We start from the raw sequence: 22304 nt of genomic DNA, 5'->3' as shown, positions 1-22304 counted from the left end.
TTATTCAGATTACCTATAATTTCCTTTTAAGATTTTTCTTCACAACCCTTCTACTACTGAAACCATATAATTTCTTTTCAATTAGTTAGAATTTTTGACTCTTAGAACCTTCAATTTTAGATGACAAGTAAGTACTTAGATTTCTTAGATTAGCTATACATTCACATTTTTAAGAGATATACCATATTTTCCTGTGTATAAGATACCATTTTTTTCCAAAATCGTTATACTAAAAATCAAGGGGCGTCTTATACATGGAAGTTAGCTGAGGAAGGAGCCATGTGTAGCTGCCCATACCTTGTCAAACAGGCCTCCTCCAATCATGAGCCTTATTGCTACTGACATCAACTGATGCTGTAATTGGAGGTGGAGGTGGAAAGTGTGCAGATGCAACAGGGACCAGAGCGTTCTGAGCCAATAAAGATGTCAAAAGATAAAAAGATAAATACCAGTAAGCGATTGTCTTGCTGTGCAAAATTCAAACTGAATATAATAAACTCTGCAAAAGAGCATGGAAATAGAGCTGCAGAGAAACAATTTGGACCTCCTCCTCCCACTAAATGTATAATCAGATTGTGGAGAAAACAGGAAGAACAACTTCTTAAGATACCAAAAAAAAAAGAAGGTCTTAAGAGAAAAACCAGCAAAATGGGCAAATTTGGAGCAGAGACTTAAGACTTGGATTATGGAGCAGCGCCAGAGTGGCTTATGTGTATCAACCAAGCGTATTCAATGTCAGGCAAGAATGTTTGCAAGAGAAATGAACATTGTTGATTTTATAGGAAAGGCAAAATGGTGCCTCAGTTTCATAAGGAGAGAAGGGTTGGCCATGAGAACATGAACAAAGTTAGCTCAGAAAATGCCACCAGTTTATGAGGATGATTTCACATGTATAAGCAGTGACTCAGAAGACAGCAGTGATACAAAAGAAGTTGAAGAAACTGATAAGTCTGGAACTAATAGTGATGAAGGAGAGAGCAGTGATGCAACAGAGGCTGAATAAAGTGAAATGTTGCATAATATGATAGTACTGGTATGGAAACATTACCTGAGGTAATAACTAAATAAAAATGTGTTCTGTTTTATGTTTAAAACTAGTGGCCCAGTGCACGAATTCATGCACATTGAAAGGGAATTAATTAGAAGAAATATTTTAATATTGCTATTTGCCCTTTCTCTATAATAGAAGTGTCAGAGGTGAAAGAAAATTAGTAAAATGTATATGAAAATAATATATAAATTTTTAATAAGTAAACAATAACAACATGATATAACAACAACAAAGACATGATATAAAAACAACAAAAGCATGATATGAAAACAACATTGATACAAACAATGACTGATAAATTGATTAAACTCATTCTAATATCTCCCTGAATACCACATTAAGAGTAAAAACACTTGCAGAGTTCTTGACTAATTTCCCTTGTAATGAAGTATTTACAACTTTAACTTTAATATCACTAGCTCTTGGACCTTGAGAGACAGCAACATTTAACTGACCATGTTCAAAAATGAGTTTAGGTAGGAATATTCCTACTCTGTCTAGAGTTTTTCCTTGTGATTTATTAATAGTCATCACAAATGCTGGCATTATGGGAAACTGGTTTCAAATTAATTTAAATGGGAGGCCAGTGTCAGACGGAGACAGATCAATTCTTGGAATCAGAACAACCTCTCCCTCTGCAGATCCTGTTAATACTTCAGCTTCGATTATGTTAGGTCACAATCTTTTGATAATAAATCTAGTATCATTACAAAGACCCCATTTACTATTAAGATTTCTCAGTAGCACGATGATTGCACCCACTTTCAATTTTAATTTATGACACAGCATTCCTGAAAGAAATACTGTTAAGAAATTCGATGGAAAATTTTCCTTTTTGGCATCATTTGTTGAATCGATGGAATCATCACTCAAATAGGTGTGAAAATCTCCACCGAGTATATCCAAAATTTCTTCATTTAATTTATGAATGTGCTCATTTTTTGGACAAAGAATCACACATTTAGATATATTTTTAATATTATCTATAGATATACTATTTCCAAAGGTAGCTTTAATAATAAATCCATTACAAATCATTTCATGGGGGATTTCAATAATATCCATTCCTAAATGAAAATTGCTATCAAGTTTGCCATCTCCAAGTTTTACTAACCATTTGCTATAAGCAGAATCCTCTGATCTCATATTTGTTTTAAGAGACAACTTTCTGAAACATCCCCAAACACTACAGTACTTTAAACTCATTTGTACTATGGCCGATTGCATAGCATGCGGTACAATACTGAGACATTGTTGAAAATCCCCTCCGAGAAGGAGAACTTTCCCACCAAATGTAACATTCAAATTCATAATTTCTCTTAACAATCTATCTATGGCATTTATAGCATGACTGGAAGCCATGGTGCATTCATCAATAATGAGAAGTTGGGCCTCTTTAACGGTTTTAGCAACTTCACTCTTTATATTGAATCTAAAAATTGAGTTTCATTTAATGGAATTGGTAATTTATATTGGGAATGAAAGATTCTTCCATCGAGAAGTAAATTTGCAGCAATTCCTGTAGATGCTGTGGGTAAAACAGTACAACATGACCTCCAATATAATGTATTAAAACTTTGTAAAGATACTATAAAGTATACCATGCACTCAGGGGGGTCCCTCAGCCAAGCCTGTGCCCTCTTGCAGTCTGGGACCCCTTGGGGAATGTCCACCTGCTAGCTTAGGCCCGCTCCCAGGGGTTTGGGCCTACATTGACAGTCAGACATCCCTCTGGCAGCCCGGGAGCCCTTGGGGGATGTTCAACTGATGGCTTAGGCCCACTCCCCACATGGGCCTAAGCTGCAGTCGGACATCCTTAGTGCTGCCAAGGAGGCAGGAGAGGCTCCGCCACCGCCGCTGTGCTGGCAGCCATCAGCTTGTGGCTGAGCGGAGCTCCCCCTGTGGGACCACACTGACCACTAGGGGGAAGCTCCTGCGTTAAGCATCTGCCCCCTGGTGCTCACTGCACATAGCAACCAGTCATTCCTGGTCGTTCCCCTGTTAGGGTCAATTTGCATATTACCCTTTTATTATATAGGATGTTTTTCCACTACCGCCTGGACCATCCAAGAAAAAGCATTTGGGGTGTACAGTTTGATCTTTGATGGCAGAGTTATAGTCTGAAAGGCTCCCAACTGTTCATCATTCAGAAAATTTATCAAAACCTTTGCATGTTGTCGCTCGTACAATTCATCACATGTATTTGCATTCATTAATAAATGATAGTCCTGAAGTTTGAAATGCGGACATTTCATTCCATGCAATGTGAATACCTCTTGAATTTCATTAAGGGCATGCATTTCACAGTTCACACAGGCACCTTCTCTTTGGTGTAATTTCCAACAAAAATCTTCAATAAAATGACATTTATTCTCATCCCATAATTTGTCTGCATCAGAAGGACATCCACACACGCATATGTATGCAAAAAGTTGCCATAGTTGTTTGGGCATATTAAGGATGATTGCATTGTCAATTGTATCTTTCCAGATAGTGTCATCAATTAATAATCCTCAATGTTTAGCAGCTTCACGAAGTGTATCATAAATTAGACCTCCTACAGTTCACAGATCAGCAAAATTTATCACACCTTTTACATGCAGAAGCAAAAGTCTAAGGTAATATTATTCTGGTTTTCTAAAGCTCACAGTGAACAGTCCACCTAATACTTTATTCCCACCCTTTTGGTGTTTTCTCCACGAAGAATTATTAAACACATAATGTTGTGGAATCTCCCAATAATAATAATTACGCGTGTTGGAATCTTCTCTATTCAATAAGAACCAAGCCATCAAAGTAGCCTTTTAGCCCTATCTATAAGTTCAGCAAAATCATTGGTATGAAAATACAAATTCTGATCATTTGACAAATGAATAGCTAATCTTGTGATTGCATAAGATTGGTCATGCATTTGCATTGCAAAACGTCTCCAAACAGCCTCAGGAGGGCTCACATACCTGGAGTCAATAAAGTCTTGTTTTTCATCATGATTTATAATATTATTTTCAGAAATTTGAATATTTGCACAATCATGCCCTTTATAGACGTATTTAAATAAATATTTGACACTTTTAATTGATGTGCAGACTTCAACATTTATGACAGTTGTATTTAAGGCACAAATATGGGTTATAAGGGTCAATCCAAGTGTTATCAACAACTTTATTTCCAATAGACATGGTGCTACCAGATCTTCATTTGTATTTGGGATATCCATCAATATTTCCAATGGTCGCATTTTGAAATTCTTTCGGATATCCCTTTGAACATTTTCCATTTTCCATACACGGATCATTTGGATTTTGTATTCCACATGGTCCATATGTACTATATTTGATTTTACAATTTGAAAAAGATGAGGACACTGGTCTTCATCCGGAATTTCTGCCTTAGCTATACAGTCAATGTCATCTTCTGTTCGTAATTTGGATTCACTATCTAATATCAATAATATGTGAGCGTGAGGCAGTCCACATTTCTGAAATTTGATGACATGAATTTTAGCTGTAACTTTGCCAAATAAATCAAATTTACATATATCATTTAAAAGAGCATTCAGCTTAATATTAAAAACCTTGGGTATCAAGTCAGGTCTGTTTTCAACTTTTTGCCAGAATTGTAAATTGTTTGTAATATCTGCCCATTTGGGGGTGCATGTCATGGTTATGAATAAATCGGGCTTGCCATACTTTGTTACAATTGCCATAGCATCCTGATATCGCTGCTACATATTTCTGGGACTACCCTCAAAAGATGACAGAAGTATTATCATTTTACCAATCGGCACATTATCATTTTCAGATCTAGATGTGAGATAATCCATCAAAACACTATATTTTTCAACTCTCAGCTTAGATTGGTTTGCTTTAATGAAATTCATTCAATTGTCTTCCATTTTTGAATATGAATCAACAATATACCATTGAGGTAATTTCCCTGCATTTAAAATAAGCTTGAACGTGTCCCAGACGGGGAGATGAAATCCATAATACTGCATTTGTGTGACTCGTGTCCTTACATTTTGTCTAGTATTATTTTCGATTACACTGTCGTCCCTGAGTCTTAATGCAATATTCATTCCCCAGCCTTTTTCATCATGTGGAAAACGAATAGAATATGTCATTGCATCTAATGTAGGAAACAGGATACTGATTTGTTTCATTTTAATGGCATTCAGATTATTGGAATCTGGTTTACAATGAATGAGCAAGTCCCTTTCAAAAGGAGTTCTCTATCTTCGTTTCTGAATATGATGGCAACTTCAGTTACACAGGGATAATTATATATACCTGGATCACTATTAGGATCATATTTAATCACCAATGTGTTACTTCCATGGGAGCAATACCTTTCGCTGCTGCTTCAGATTGGGCTTCCTTTTCTACCTCATGTAGCATCTTGTATGATTTTGTTAATTTCTTTATTTCATGCATGAGGTTGTTGATGTTGATCATGAGTCTTTCTGAGCAACCTTGGTTTTCTGGCATTGCTAATCTTTTACTCGTCGCTTCGACCATATCTAAAATATAGAGTTGAGCAAACTTCCAAGAAACATCATTCGAAGGATGTAAAGTTCCAGTACAGTGACAAACTTGTCTGTGTATTGTAAAATAGTATGGCCCATATCCTGATGGTGATGCAATATTTGCACCCACTGAAGCAAAAGCAAAAGAACTATTTATTGAAGAAATATTTTCCATGAAATTTTTACTGTCAGAATCTTTCTTTATCATTAATTTTTAAAAAATATGTCTGGTATTCTGGAAAATATATATTATTTGGACAAACTTTACCTTTGCTACAACATCGAGTAAATTTTCCATCATATGGTTTTTCACTGGAGAAATTTAGTGATAGGCAAAATTGATATTTAACAGTCATTCCACCACAACTATGTTCAATAATTGCATCCTCATTTACTCCATTTTCACTGTGAAGGCAGTTCCTACCAATATTGGTAGTACTTGTCGATGACTGTTCTTCAGACATATTCTGTCGATGATGCTGGCTTCTTTCCACTACAGAGGTATGTTGTGCCAATAGTTGGTCTTCAGATACGTTCTGTCACTATTGCAGGCTTCTTTTAGCTTCAGAGGTATATTGTACCAATAGTTGGTCTTTAGACATACTCTGTTCACGAAGCTGCTTTCTTTTGGCTGTAGAGATACATTGTGCCAATAGTTAGTCTTCAGATACATTCTGTCGCCAATGTCAACTTCTTTTGGCTCCAGAGGTACTTTGTGCCAATAGCTGGTCTTTAGATATATTCCCTCTCCCTCCTTTCAGGGTCCGAGGTGCAGGTGAAGGATTTGGGGCTGTCAGGGTGCTGACAGCAAGGTCTGGGTCAGTGGCATCACAGCTTTTGGTTGGTCATCTGGTCGTTCTGGTCATTCCACCATAATGGTCGCTGTTATGTTTTATGTTTTATCATATAGGATATTGATTTCTTAATTTTGGGTTGGAAAAGTGGGGGGCATTTTATACATGGAAAAATAAGATAATTCAAGTAAAATACAATTCACATTCATTAATGGATTCAAATCTATCTTCTATATTCTCTCTAATAAAAATCCAAAAGTAGGCAAACTCAGATTAATTAATATTTCAGTATCCTGTTATTTCAAAACTAGATGCCCTGTGCATGAAATTCATGAACGGGGTGGGGCGGGGGGAGGGGTCCCTCAGCCCGGCCTGCCCCCACTTTACAGTCTGGGAGCCCTCACGGGATGTCCTACTAACGGCTTAGGCCCCTTCCCCATGGGGAGCGGGCCTAAGCCACAGTCTGGCCTCCCTCTGTGGGAGGCGACTGGCCGATCAGATATATAGATACTTTCTGGAGGCAGCATGGACTCCTTCCTTATTTCTTTCCTCTGTGGTTGGAGAACAGGGGACTAAAAGGTGGAGACAGAACTGTGGCCAGGCTTGGGGCTTTTGTAGGCAGTGGAAAGAGGGAGAGGGATGGGGAAAGTCTAGATACATTTCCTTCGATTGTCCTCCCTTCCTCAGGGCCCCTCCTCTGTTTTTTCCTTCTTGTGGTGGACGCTGGGACCGACTGGAGCCCAGCAATGGTGGTGGTCAGCCCCCTCACTTCTCAGCTGAAAATACAGCCACCTCGGATTCCAAGAGGGGCTGTTTTCAAGTGACTAAAGTGCTGGGAATCCACAGCTCCCGGCCTCTCCCCTCTCGGTTTCCTCCTTGGGTTGGTTACAAAGTTCACCAAGACACCAAAGCAGCTCTGCCCTGGTAGTTCTGCACTGGCCCTCTCCCAGGCCCCCCTGGGCACTCTTCCTTGAGTCTCTGGACCCACAGTCTGCGCTCAGGGAGGTCACCTGGAGTCCATTCCCCTGGGCAGGTGGGGCAGGGGGGCTAGCTTGAAGAGCTGGAGGAGGATGGCAGAGTAACAGTTGGTATGAACCCGTGCCTGCTCAGCCAGACTTCCTGGGCTCCCCACTGGGCCCAGGCCAGGCCCCTTCCCAGCACCGGGAGGACCCCAGCTGAGGTCCCCTCCCTGCACCCAGCGCCCTCCTCCCTGTTCCACCAGCGGGGGTGGGAGCAGTTCGCCTGAGACACTCTGGTCCCTACCAGCCAGGCAGGCGGCAGCGTAGGTGGTGGGCGGCAGCGTCTGTGACCCTCCTCTACCTGTCTGAAGCACAGGGCAGAGTCCGTGGCCGGGCCTCAGAGGCAGGCGCAGGGCTGGGGTGGGGCGGGGTGGGGCACACGGTGCTAGCAGGCTGGGCAGTCTGTGCACGCCCACTCTGGCTCCAAGCCACTGGGCACCCGCCAAGGAGCGGCGGCAGTGGTGGTGCAGCAGCCAGTGGCGAGGCCCCGTGCCCCTCGCAGCTGCCCCCGAGTGCTGTGCATGGAGACGCCACTGAACCACCATCCAGCCTGGGATCTGTGGGGGCTGGGGTGGCCTTGGGCTCCCGCCAGCCCCACCAAAGCTGGACTCAAGCTTGGCCAGCTGCCCCTGTCCCCGCCCACCAGTTGGGAGCAGCCTACGCCTCCAAGGCAGCTTGATATTAGCACTGGGGGTGGAAGTCCCCGCCCCCGTCCCCGCTTACCAGCTTCTGCCTAGTTGTGACTTGAACACCGTTAGGACCAAATTAGCATATTACCTCTTTATTATATAGGACTAGAAGCCCGTTGCACGAAGATTCATGCAATAGGCTTTTCTTCCTCTGGCTGCTGGCACCAGTTTTCCTCCGGCACTCGGGACCCAGGCCTTTGGTCTGGCCCCAGTGAGGCTTGGCTTCTCCGCTACAGCTGCAGCAGAGAAGCCAAGCCTCTTCAGTCTTCAGTCTTCAGTTTTCAGTCTTCACTCCGGACTTTGCTCTGTGCCTGTGTATGCAAATTAACCGCCATCTTTGTTGGGTTAATTTGCATAGTCACTCTGATTGGCTGGTGGGCATAGTGGAGTGACACCAATTTGCATGTTTCTCTTTTATTAGTGTAGATACCCTGATATTTAATAATTTTTATTATTTAACCCAGCAAACTTCAAAGTTTTAAGTTATCAGAGAATCTGAAAAACTATGTTTAGGCATAAAATAATCACTGGAAAGCTTTATCATAAATCCTTCATTTTAGTCATATCTATTTATTATGTTTTTTTTAACAACTTGGAGATTTTAAAGCCAATTATTATTACCCAAGGCATTTTCTTGACAAATTTTGTAACAGGGATAACTCACTGGCCTCCAGTGGTTTTAATGTGAGAGTATTATTTTATTTTTCTTTAAAAGAAAAACAGGAGTGCCCTCCCCCCCCTCGCCCCCCAACTGCTGTTTCTGCAACCTGCTAAAGGGCACTTCTGCAGATCTGGTCCTCCTAGGAAAAAGACTTGGGGTTAGAAGGTTTTATTTCCCATACTAGAGGCCCGGTGCACCTAGGAAATTCACTCACAGGAAGGGGTGGTCCCCTCAGCCCAGCCTGCACCCTCTCCAATCCAGGACCCCTTGGGGGATATCCAACTGCTGGTTTAGGCCCAATTCTGGGGATTGGGCCTAAACTGGCAGTCGGACATCTCTCACAATCCGGGACCACTGGCTCCTAACTGCTCACCGGCCTGCCTGCCTAATCACCCCTAACTGCCCCCCCACCAGCCTGATCACCCCTATCCACCTCTGCCTGCTGGTCTGATCGCCCCTAACTGCCCCACCCTGCCAGCCTCGTTGCCCTTTACTGCCTCCCCCCCACCAGCCTGGTCACCCCCAAATGCCCCCCTGTTGACCTGGTTGCTCCTCACTGACACCCCTGCCGGCCTGGTTGCCCCCCACTGTACAGCCCCCCCCCCACTGGCCTGGTCGCCCCACACAGCCTGCTGCTCTGTCATTTGGCTGTCCCTCACTAACCCCCCTGCTGGCCTGGTGACCCTACACAGCCTATTCGGTCGTCCATTCAGTTGTTTCGGATATGACAGCCCCTGGATCTTTATATATATAGATTTACAGGTGTGCCCAACCTATAGACAAGAGCTTCACACCATGCTCCTTGTCTGTCCAACCACAGAAACCTCAGAAAGCCCTGCATAAAACAAACACACACAAAAAAACAAACAAACAAACAAAAACCCCCACAGAGGCAGAGCAATGTCTCTTGCCCCAGAGGGGATCAAGCTAAGGGATCGGAGACGAGGCCAAGGGCCACTGGAGGTCTCTTGTCATTGGAACTAATCAGGCCTGCCCATACAAAAGGCATTACAATGCCTTCTGTGCCACACACAGTACACACAGTACTTCCTTACAAGGAAGCCCAGATGGGAAGCAGCCAGTGCTTTTCATGCCATAAAAACATGCTTGATTCTTCCTACAAAAATCCTTGATTCAACTTGGGTCTTAGATGAGATGATGGGGATTTGCTGAGGCTGCGGCTGGGACGCAGAACAAGAAAATTTCTGGCAGCTCTGCAAATAAGAGTCCAGGCCTCAGCCCTGGAAATTCCAAGTCCAGGCAGCAAACGGAATCCCCAGTACTCACCCCAGGGGAGTTCCTGGTCGCCAGAATATGTAACCAGACAAACAATGGGTCCATGCTGCCTGTCACTACAGAGCCAATTAAGCAGAGACAGGGTTGAATCATATATGAGCGTTTATTCCAATACTGCTGGCAATATGGGAGAAGAGCAGGTCACTCACGAAAATCTGCTCTGCACCCCACCATAAGCCAGCTGTTTATATTGGGTAAAAGGACAAGAGATTACATGGGAAAGTAGCCAAAGCGTATGGCAAATGGGCAGGTAATAGGTAAGCAGAATGCTGGGGATCTTCAAAGGGCTTAGTGATATGCAAAAAGGGCTAGGGATCTTCAAAAGGCTTAGTGATATGCAAAAAGGACTGGGGATCTTCAAAGGGCTGCAGATTCTGGTTTCTGCTGTGAAGTTGTTAATCTTTCCATGATAATAGACAGCTCCATGTAGGGAGAATGGGCTGCATTTCCAGGTGAGCTCGCAGGTCCCAGTTGTGGCTGCCAGCCAGGTAGAATATGCCTTCTTTAATCAGAACAAAACAATCATGGTTAACAGAGCATGATTAATATGTCTTACAATTCTAGCTGGTTCCCCAACATTCTATTTCTGCCCCTATCAGTTCTAGCAGTGTCTGTGAAATTGAATACTGTCTTTCTTCCTTCCTTCCTTCCTTCCTTCCTTCCTTCCTTCCTTCCTTCCTTCCTTTCTTTTTCCTTTCTTTCTTTCTTTCTTTCTTTCTTTCTTTCTTTCTTTCTTTCTTTCTTTCTTTCTTTCTTTCTTTCTTTCTTTCTTTCTTTCTTTCTTTCTTCGTCTTTCTTTCAACTGGTTCATCTTACTGGGTGCCATGAAGCCCTGATGGGGATTTAGCTCTATGTCTGCCTCAAAGCTGTCTCTGTAGTGAAAAAAGTTCCAGTCTTGGGGATGTCAGCCCAAGCATGATCTTCAAGAATGGTATAAGCAGGCTATCCCTTACTATGACTCCCTGATCACCATCTAAACTGAGTGACCAGCATTTGCTAAGTCCAGATGCTCCCTTCTCCTCTGCCATCCTTCTACCTGTACCCTTCCAGAGTTTGAAGAACTCAGAACATAAGCACCCTACATAACACACATACTGGCATGCACACACATGTATGTACAGACATATTCTTTATGAAAGCAATCATAACCACATTGCAGAATATTTAGAAAACAGAGAAGGGGAAAAATTCCTCCATGATCTCACCTTAGAGAGCTGCAGACTATTTGGGAGTATTTCTACCTATACTTTTTCATATGCAAATGCTAATTTAAAACAATTGTAGTTTAAATTCTCCATACCAGTTTGTGTCCTCTTTTTCTCCCTTAACATTTTCTTTTTTAATCCTCACTGAAGGATATACTTCCATTGATTTGAGAGAGAGAGGAAGGAAAAGAGAGAGCAAGAGAGGAACATTGATCTGTTGGCTCCTGTCTGTGACCCAATTGGGGATTAAACCTGCAACCTAAGTATGTGCTCTGAACTAGAATCGAACCTGCACCCTTTTAGTATACAGGACGATGCTCCAACCAACCAAGTCACCCAGCCAGCACTCTCCTTTAACATTTTTTTAAATAAGAATTTTAGATGTTGTATAGTCTTGAGGAGGAATATAGGGGGCAGCCTGTGGGGGAGGGAGTTAGCAATCTGAATCTGTGCCAGTGACCAGTGTCCTAGTGCACATTCTTCTTGGCCTATAACTAAGTCACTGCCCTTTCCTTAGGCAGTAGTCGGTTTTCCTGGGTGCTCTCAGTTTGCCCAGGGACCACGGGCTGGGAATTTGTCAGCTTGACCAGAAAGGGGGTTACTGGTGCCACCCAGGCCAAGCATTTAGGTACAATCTAACTTCCCCATTCTAAATGACTCAGGAGGGGCTGTGAAAGCCCGCTACAAAAGCCAAGAAGTAAGGAAACAAAGAATTTAGAAATATATATAAGAAGTAATCTCATTGTATAAGTTATTCAGGCTTTGGATCTTCGAATCCCCTGAGCAGCGCTGCTTTAAATAAAGGTTTTTTTTCCTGAATCTCCAGTACTCGTGTATTTTCTGGTCACTTAGTAACTTCTGCAACAGTCTTAACAGTTATCATTTAAAATGAAATAGTAATATTTCAGGAAATGGATGTACAATGGATAATATTCCCACATGCTGTTTTAGACATTTAGGTGATCTCTGTTTTCTCAGTGCTCCAAGTTATACTGCCATGTAGCTTTTACCACATTTTGAATTCGTCTCTTGGAGAGATGAACCCCAAGTTTCATCTTTCTTACATTAGTCCAGCATCACAGACTAGGGTGATTTTTCATCCCTGTGCCATCAGCCACAAGGAAAACGGGGCTAGAGAGTGTGGATGAGTCAGGGAAGGCCCACTGCCACTGCTGGGTCAGCTCAGCCCCTTCCTTTTGAGGGATGCCATAGTTCACTGTGTCTCTGGAGTCCAAGCCCACTATTCCCAGTTGGCTGAGCTCTGGAGAAGTGGCCTTAGCTGGGGCTGCTGAGGTGGTTTTTAGAGGGCATTGTGGCACTTTTTAAATGCACCGGGTGCCTCTCAGGGTAGGTCATCTGGCTACCTACCCCCAGTTCCTCATGACTATGGCACAAGGATTCTCAACATCAGGCATTTTGAGCTGGCTAGTTCTTTGATGTGAGGAACTGTCCTGTGCATTGTTGAGTTATTAGCAACAACTCTTTTAGTAGAGACCAGTTGCATCTTCCCTCTCGAACCCTCCCTTCTCACTACACACATACACAAAATTGCATCAACCAAAAATGTCTCTAGACATTTTGTCTGCCATTGGGAACCAGCCCAAACCCCTGGGCCCATACCCTGGCCTCTGGTTACCCCTGCAGCAGCTCCCTTTCCAGGCCCCATCTCACAAGGTAACCTCAGCATCTGCATCCTCCTTCCCCTCCTCCTTCTTCATGCTTAAATTCTCAGGTAGGGGAAGCCTGCACTCTATACTCCCCTCCCCGTGGTGGTCTTCTCTGTGGTCCCTCACTTCCCTGTGCAGTACCTCATACTGGTGTGTGGAAACCCCCAACTGCTCATGTCTCCTCAATAGTAGGTGAGCTGTCTGGAGCATTAGGTTCATCTTTGAACCCCTTAGGCCTAGGAATTGGACATGGAAAATACTTCACAAATATTTGGATTGGAAGGAAGGAGGGCGAGTAAAGGGGGACAAAGTCACTTTGGCATAATAATTCAGGACACTTTCATGATCTAGTTTTGTTTGTTTGTTTTGGGATGGGGAAAGCCTGCTTATGACTTGCTGACTCTTTTTTCTTTTGAATTGGGAGAGTGCAGTAGAAAGGAGTCACAGCCAAGCTTGTCTTTACCGACCTGGGGAAATGAAGAGATGTGATGACCCCGTACCTACAAAAGCAGCTGCCCCTACAATAGTAGCAGAAGGAACTGCAGTGACATAATCACTACTATAATTGCAACGGTGTAATACCCAATAAAGGGATATTCCTCAGGCCTCTTCCTCATTGAGTCTCAGTTTTCTAATCTGAAAGGTGAATGATAAAAATGCCCACCTCGGAGATGTCAGTGGGACCAAACATGTGGCTCAGCCAGCAGTCCTGGGTACATAAAAAATGTTTGGCCTATGTAATTGAATCAAAGTCAAAATCTGGTCTTTAACATCTGTGGGGTCCCACTCAGCAGCTGTAAAAAATTGGCTATCATGTAACCATGAGCAAGCTGCTGAGGGTTGCATTTCTGGTCCCAGTTCACCTCTGGACAGTAGCTATGAGGACATCCAGTGGGCCACAGCTTGCCCTTCATTTACATTTTCTGATACCTCAGAAGCATTTGCCCTTTCTACCTGTTCTCTCCATGGGTTATTCTCTGGTCCATTTAGGAGTCTCAAGTGACTGGACCCTTTCATTCCCTGGCAGGTCTCTGACTCAGGCACTACCTTTTGGGAACAAGACTTTCAACAGTGGCACTCCTTGAATGGCATTTTTAAGCCTACCTCTGCTCCTCGTATTCTGGGATTTGGCTCCAAGGAAGTGATAGGAACAGTAGTGGCAATAAAGTTCCTTTCTGTTCAGCAGGGTATTGTAATACCTTTGGGTTCCTGCCCTCAGAGAATGCTACTGTTGCTGCTGAAAGTCTGAAATGGCCAGCATGGAGTCCAAGGACATGGAGTCCAGGGTGCCTTTCAGGATGTTGCCAGGATATCTACACTAATAAAAGAGAAACATGGTAATTAGCGTACGACCGCTACCCTTTTCATTGGCTAATCAGTGAGTATATGCAAATTAACTGTCAGCCAAGATAACGGCCAGCAGCCAGGAAGCTGGAAGCGAACATGAGGCTTGCTTGCTGCAGTGAAGGAGGACTCCAACGTTCCCTGCCTGCGCTGCTGGCCTCTGAGCTACAACTCTAAGAAACTATGTACTATGTTGCAAATAAAAAGATAAACAAAACTCCAGAAACCAGCCGGACTGAAAGCCAGGTGGACTGAAACTTTGTATCGATGTTTTCAGCAGCGAGGCCTCAGAGCTAAAGCTGGCCCAGAATAAAAAAAAAAAAAAAGAAAACAAGGAGGGTTGGAAGCTTTAGTCACACGCTTCCGGAAAACAGCCCTCAGCCCCTCACCCAGACTGGCCAGGCACCCCAGTGGGGACCCCCACCCTGATCCAGGACACCCTTCAGGGCAAACCAGCCGGCCCCCACCCGTGCACCAGGCCTCTATCCTATATAGTAAAAGGGTAATATGCCTCCCGGCACCGGGATCAGCGGAGCAGTGAGACTCCCGGCACCGGGATCAGCGTGACAGGGGGCAGCGCCCAAACCCCCTGATCGCCCTGCGGCTCTGTGTGTGACAGGGGGCGGGGCCACAACCTCCTTATCCGCCCTGCTCTGTTCGTGACAGGGAAAGGCGCCCCAACCCCCTGATCAGCCCTTCTCTGTGCCTGATAGGGAGGAGCTCCTCAACCCCCTGATGGGCCCTGCTCTGTGAGTGACAGGGGGCAGTGCCCCAACCCCCTGATTGGCCCTGCTCTGTGCATGACAGGGGGTGGCGCCACAACCTCCCCATCGACCCTGCCTTGAGTGTGACAGGGGGTGGTGCCCCAACCCCCTAATCGGCCCTACCCTGAGCGTGACTGAGGGTGGCATCGCAACCTCCCGATCCGCCCTGCTCTGTGCATGACGGGGCGGCGGGTGCCCCAACTCCCCAATCGGCCCTGCTCTGAGCCTGACCAGGGGCTGCACTTAGGGATTGGGCCTGCCCTCTGCCACCCGGGAACAGGCCTAAGCCAGCAGGTCGTTATCTCCTGAGGGGTCCCAGACTGCGGAGAGGGCACAGGCCGGGCTGGGGGACCCCCCTCCCCCCGAGTGCACAAATTTTTGTGCACTGGGCCTCTAGTATATTATACTATACTAGAGGCCCGGTGCACGAATTCATGCACTGGTGGGTCCCTCAGCCTGGCCTGTGCCCTCTCGCAATCGGGGGATGTCAGACTGTTGGTTTTGGCCCAACCCCTGCAGGACAGACCAAGGAACCCCACTGGTGCACAAATCCAAGCACCAGGCCTCTAGTATGCATATAAGATCTTTGGTTAATATCTTCCCACCCTCCACCCACCCCCTTCCCTCTGAGATTCATCAGTCTGTTCCATGTTTTCATGCCTCTGGTTCTATTTTATTCATCAGTTTATTTTGTTCATTAGATTCTTTGTTCATTTATTTTTATTTTTAGATTCAATTGTTGATAGATATGTATTTATTGCCATTTTATTGTTCATATTTTTAATCTTTTTTTATTTTTCTCCTTATTCTTATTCTTAAAGAAGACCCTTCAATATTTCATGTACTATTAGTTTGGTGGTGATTGGTTTGGTGGTGATGAACTCCTTTAGCTTTTTCTTGTCTGGAAAGCTCTTTATCTAACCTTCAATTCTAAATGATAGCTTTGCTGGGTAAAGTAATCTTGGTTGCAGGTCCTTGATGTTCATCACTTTGAATGTTTATTGCCACTTCTTTCTGGTCTGTAAAGTTTCTGTTGAGAAATCAGCTGACAGTCATATGGGTGCTCCCTTCTAGGTTGCTAACTACTTTTCTCTTGCTGCTTTTAAGATTCTCTTTTTGTCTTTAACCTTTGGCATTTTAATTATGAGGTGTCTTGGTGTGGGCCTCTTTAAGTTCATTTTGTGTGGAATTCTTTGCACTTCCTGGACTTGTAAGCCTATTTCTTTCACCAGGCAGGGAAAGTTTTCTGTCATTATTTTTTCAAATAGTTTTTCAATTTCTTGCTTCCTCTCTTTTCTTTCTGGCACCCCTATGATGCGAATGTTGGTGCAGGGCATGAACTGGGGGGCAGCTTTCTCCCAGACAAAAATGCTGGCAGAGGTCATTGTTCCTTGGCTGAGACCTCATCCCCCTCCAGAGAGCCAACCTGCATGAGCCATATCTATGTCTCCATCAACCTGGCCCACACTGTTTGCTCTGCCCTGGTGATACCCTGAGACCACCCAATTTTCAGCCCCACCCAAGCTCTTTGCAGTGGCTTTTCCATATGAATGGCCTGTCCTGGTTCAGGCTTCAGACTTTCCTAAAATCTCTCAAACAAGCAGCGGCTGGCCTCAACATGCCCCAGACCTCTCAATATGTGGCCCCGTGCCCCATATCTCTTGATAAGTGGCCCCAGGCTTGGCACTAGCAGTAACCTGCCAAGGTTCACAGCTTGGCCTCTCCTGGGCACCTCTACAGGTGCATAACACAAGTAGCATCCATCTACAGCTCACTCTGTAGCTCATGCCAGGTGGCTCAAGCAGGGCATAGGCTGTGGCTGTCTCTGCACCTCCCAGGAGGCCCAGAGTCAGTACACCCAGTGGTCAGATTCAGACCAAGCCAAATTACAACCCTACCATATCTATGAATGACACACTCAAGGGACAGACTCAGTGAGCACCAAAGCCCCACTGAAGGAAGTCCTGCTCCAGAGGGGCATCTTCCGCACAGCAGTTCTTCCATAGTCACAGCTGGTCCCCACAGCCAAATGGCCTGAATGTCAATTCCTCCCAGTGATTACAACAGCAATCAAGGCTCAACAGCAACAGGACAGTGCACACGGCCCACAGAGGGTCGCATCTAGAGTGCCCAGCTCAGGTGACTGGGGAGACTGAGCCAGCAGGCCTAAAGGACACCTACTACACAAGGCCACTCTACCAATTCCAGGAGACATAGTATCTCTACCTAATACATAGAAACAAACACAGGGAAGCAGATAAAATGTGGAGACAAAGAAACATGTCAAAAATGAAAGAACAGAAGAAATCTCCAGAAAAAGAACTAAATGAAATGGAAGCAAGCAATCTACCGATACAGAGTGCAAAACAATGGGTATAAGGATGCTCAAGAAATTTAATGAGAACTTCATGGAACTTAGAACTTCAGTGAACTTAGTGAAAACTTCAACAACATAAAAAAAGGACCAGTTAGAAATGAAGGATACACTAATTGAAATGAAGAATAATTTAATTGTCAATATTTTTACGCAGATCACTAACTAAAGGAGATGGGTCTCAGTATTATATTTGTCAGCCCCTCTGTTTTTCTAATCATGAACCAATTACTTTCCATCTCCCTCTCTGCTTTTGTGAACCTGTTGTCTTTCTGGCTCCCACAGGTTCTAAACACCATCATTCAGTGGTGCTATGAGTGATTAATCTGTGGCTCATTTCCTCCCATCTTCCCCAGAGTGTGTGCAGCACCCATTCATCAAGATGCCCAGATAATTGAAGCAATCCACCTTTGTCAGTTCTCTGGGCAGTGAGGCTGTCTGGGAGATCTGTGGTGTTCAATGTAATTACTCCTTCTGAGCCAATCCCTGGGGCTCCTCTCAGTTCCTGCAGATCCCCATCATCTTGAGTTGTGTTTCCATAAATGCTTCTCCCTCCTCTTCACCAAGTCCTTCTGTGGACTTTAATCCTAGACTGGCTTTAGCAACATTCTTACCCTGATCTGAGAAGAGCCGTTTTCATTAAAAGAATGTTTTCCCGCGAGGCTTGGAGAACTGAAATACACTACTGAAAGAAAGATGATGAGATTTTTAAAGAAAGTTCTAGGGAAAGGACATAAAGTGGATCTCTCTTGAGAGACTATTATAGAATGAAATGGCTTCCCCCTATCCATCCCCAGTACAAGAAGAATTCTTGAAAGAGACCTTATAAATCATCTATTCCAACTTTCTTCTCAATTCCTGTTCTGGGATACCATTTCTTAGCATAAATCCTCTCTAATTATACATGCATTCATTCATTCATTTGCTCATTTCAGAGATATCTATGATTCAGGGCATCATATGAGTATAGGCAGCAACAGCAAAGAAGTGTCCCCCCTGGAGGAATGGCATCAATATTGTCTGTAGACTGTCAAGTTAATAAAAACAATAAATATCACCAGTTGTTTTAGGGAAATATTCTGCAAGGGAGGCTTTCAAGGGAACATTATATCTTCAACCAAGGCCAATCAACAAGGGTAATGAAACAAAGAGACATAATCACTGCGATAAAGAAAACCTACAAGTATGTAGCCTTATAAATTTACACCATGCAATGAAAGATCTGAAACTGAGTATTAAACTAGGTGTGTAACCCCAGAAATATTTTTCTCTAAAGACTCGGAGAATTTGAGGTTGTTAATACCCTTGAAGCCCTTTGAACATAAAGACATGCAGAATCTGGCTTCCTCACTTGGAATTCAAGTCTTCCAAAATATGGCCCCAACTTTACCTTCTCATAATGGGCTACATTAGCCTTTAGAGGTCTAATTAATATGTTTATGGCATCTCGCCTCTGTCCTCCATAGAAGTAAATACAAAAAATTACTAAAAACATAAGTACAAAGCAGTCCAACTTTTTTCTGATTTTTCTCATAATGTTTTTTTTAAAAAAATATCAAATCATAAGTTCTTTTTTTTTTTTTTTTAAAGGATGTTGTGAGTTTATTTGGGTCAAACTGCCGACAATTGCCGGGAAGCAGAACCTCAGTGGACTGGGATAGCGCCCATAAGTTCTTAAATAAAAATTTTTGGTGTCCTTGCTATGTTGATGGCCTGAGTATGTGCTCAGTTTGACAGAGGATAATCAAGCATTGTCCATTTCCCCCCCCAAGAACCCTCCCATTCAATTCAGCCTGAACTTTGTAGGCTCTTGGAATTCCTTTGCATCTAGAATCTCCCTCTTTCTTCTCTGGTTACATAATTCCTAATTTTATCTAAGGTCCTGCTCAATCCCCAGACAAGCAATACCACCAAGCCCTCTGCCAGCTGAGGAAGCCTCCATTGACTATTCCTATTTGCCTCTGATCCCCATAGAAAGTATTGCCATATCATTTAATAACACACAGTTTGTGACATGTCTCACATTGTTACTTCATGCTTATATTTCCTTAATTAAAAAAATTGCTTATTAGATCAGTGGTTTATTATAAAAGGATACAACTCAGGCCCTGGCCAGCGTGGCTCAGTAGTGAGAGTGTCAGCCTGTGTACTAAAGGGTCACAGGTTCCTTTCCTGGTCCCGGTTGGGATACATGTGGGAGGCAACCAATTGATGTGTCTCTCACTTGGTGTCTCAGTCCCGCTCTCTCTCTCCTCCCCCCTTCCTTTCTCTCTCTTCCTTCCCGCCTTCCTTCTACTCTCCCTAAAAATCAATAGAAAAAATATCCTCAGATGAGGATTAACAACAACAACAACAAAGAGGAAGCAACTCAGAAACAGCCAGATGAGAATGATGCATAGGCAAGGTATGAGGAAGGGGCACGAAAATTCCATGACCTCTCTCCCAATCTCTACATGTTTGCTAACCTGGAAATGTATTTATTTTTCTAAGTGTAACTGTATTGTTTTCATAATGAGCCTATGAGTTTTTGAGGGCATGACTCGGGTCTGACATTTCTGTCTCTTTCTTTGGAACTGTTCATGACAGCACTCATATTTCAAAAATGCTTATTCTTTGAGTCAGTACATCCCAATTTGAGGAACAAAGAAAGACTCACTTTAGAAGCAGAAATGTTCTAAAACATTGAGAATACAATCCACTTTATAAATATTCCACAGAAGTTGGTGATTACTTGGTGCTAATGGAACGGTAAACTAAAGCTTATAATCAAGCACTGATTAACATCAAAGTAAAACTACAAAACTTAAATGTCATAAGAACTTTTAGACCTTCAATTATATATCCCTAGCTCCACTTCTGCCCTCAGCCCTCCTCCCCGCCATCCCCTTCCACTATCATCCACATTTGAGAGACACAGAGCTAAGTCTTGGAGAGCTGTTATCAAAATAGCAAAATAGGCCTTAGCTGGTTTGGCTCAGTGGATACAGCTTCGGCCTGTGGACTGAAGGGTCCTGGTTTGATTCCGGTCAAGGGCACATCCCCAGTGGCAGCCGATCAATGATTTTTGTCATTGATGTTTCTATTTCCCTCTTCCTCCCTCTCTGAAATCAATAAAAATATATTAAAAAATAAAAGTGAATTCTAAGTGTTTTTTAAAAACAGCAAAATAGTTTACTCATTAATGCCTTAGCTTCAATTATCTCATTAGATGAGTCATTCCTCACTTAGGAGCGAACCAGGAGAGTGGGCACAGGCCAGTTGCACTGTTATGGGGTGAGAAGAAGGTTGGAAAAATTTAGAGCTTTAGATAAATACTTAGTACCTTTAGATTTGGGCACAGCTTTAGCAGGTCAAACTTCTCTATGTCAGAGCACAAACCAGGAAGAAGCTATTAAGTGAAGTGTGAGTTTTAAGACAGAAAAGGTGGTTGCTGATGCCAGGTGCTGGAGCCAAGAAGAATGAATACTAGGAATTGGGCATAGTTTACAATGCACTGTTCATCAGGAAAGAGGGAACATGAGAGGGAGCTAAACTGCAGCAGTAGGTTGGGTACTATGTAGGAAGTGAGAACATGCAGGTAGAGAGTTTAGAATGGACACATGAGGAGGAACAAGATGAAAGAAAGCTTTTTTTCTTTTTTTTCTTTTTGGATAGGAGATGAGCATATTTATAGCTGAAATGACTGAAGATTCAAGAGAAGTGGTGCAATTGATGTAACAAGGATGTCCAGGGTGGGGACTGAACCGAGAGTGCAGGAGGAGAAATTTCCTAGAGGCCAGAGGAAAAAACCTTTTCCCTCAGAGACTCAGGTAAATATCATTGTCATAATGCATTACAGAAGAGGTTTTTGATATAAGTGGGAGAAACCAATTTAAGCCTGTTAAGTAAAAAGAAAACAAAACAAAACACAGAAGCATGGCTGGGCCTCAGGAACATCTAGAACCAGGAGTCTCCATGATGTTCTCAGATCCTCTCCATCTACCAGATTCTTCTCTCAGACCGACAGGTCCTCAGCTTCTTCCATCTGGAGAGGAAACAAGGCTGACAGATGCAGCCATGGGGAAAAGACTGGACCACACCTCTTTGCCCCAACCCCAAAATTCTAGGGAAAGGCTTTTACTGGTCTATCTCAAGTCTTTAGGGGCCCAACTGTGGGTCAATAAATTGTTGCTAGGCTATGGGGAGGAGGTCCTATGTAAGCACATGCCAGCACCCATGAGACCACACAGATGGAGTGGAAAGAGGGGCAGTTTTCACTGAAGGGGGTGTCCATTAATACAGTATATACAGTTTGGAGGTGGAGGAGTTTGGAAATCTGAGATGTTCATACATCTCAAGTTTATTTTGTTCTTGGCAAAGTTAGGACCTTTGTCAAGCAATAGGGGATAGATGGAGATTCCAGCTAAGAAGGTTTGGAGAGCTACCATGTGAAAAGAGAAAACTAACAGAACAACTGAGCAATATTGAGAAGCATTCAAGGGTAGAAAGCATAATTGTGTCATGGGGTCAACCAGATTGATTCACTTGAAAAACATTATTGATAACAATCTCTATTATCTCCCAACATCCTGGATATAGTGTTGCCAGTGGAAGTAGGGACCTTTTGTGGAGTTGCAAGAAAAACATTTCCAAGTACCATGTACGGGAGGATAAGGTATAGTGGTAAGATTTGTTGTAGTGGAAATAGAAGACTGCCTCCAGGTTCCTGGTATCTTATCTCTGTCCATCCCACTCTGGAAAAAGTCCAGCCTTGTCTTCATCAGGCCCAGAAATAGGGCCAGTGTCCAGAAATTCTGTGCCCTGCCAAAGCTTAGTCCATTTCAGCCTCTATCCCTGTCTAGCTAGTGAGTCTCTCTGTTCCTAGCTGCACTGTGCTCCAGCCAGTACTGCATTGCTGTACCCAGGCTTGCACTTG

The sequence above is a fragment of the Myotis lucifugus genome, unplaced genomic scaffold (assembly GCF_000147115.1).
Source record: "Myotis lucifugus unplaced genomic scaffold, Myoluc2.0 scaffold_29, whole genome shotgun sequence".
Lineage (NCBI taxonomy): Eukaryota > Metazoa > Chordata > Mammalia > Chiroptera > Vespertilionidae > Myotis > Myotis lucifugus.
Note: the sequence above shows the minus strand (reverse complement) of the source record.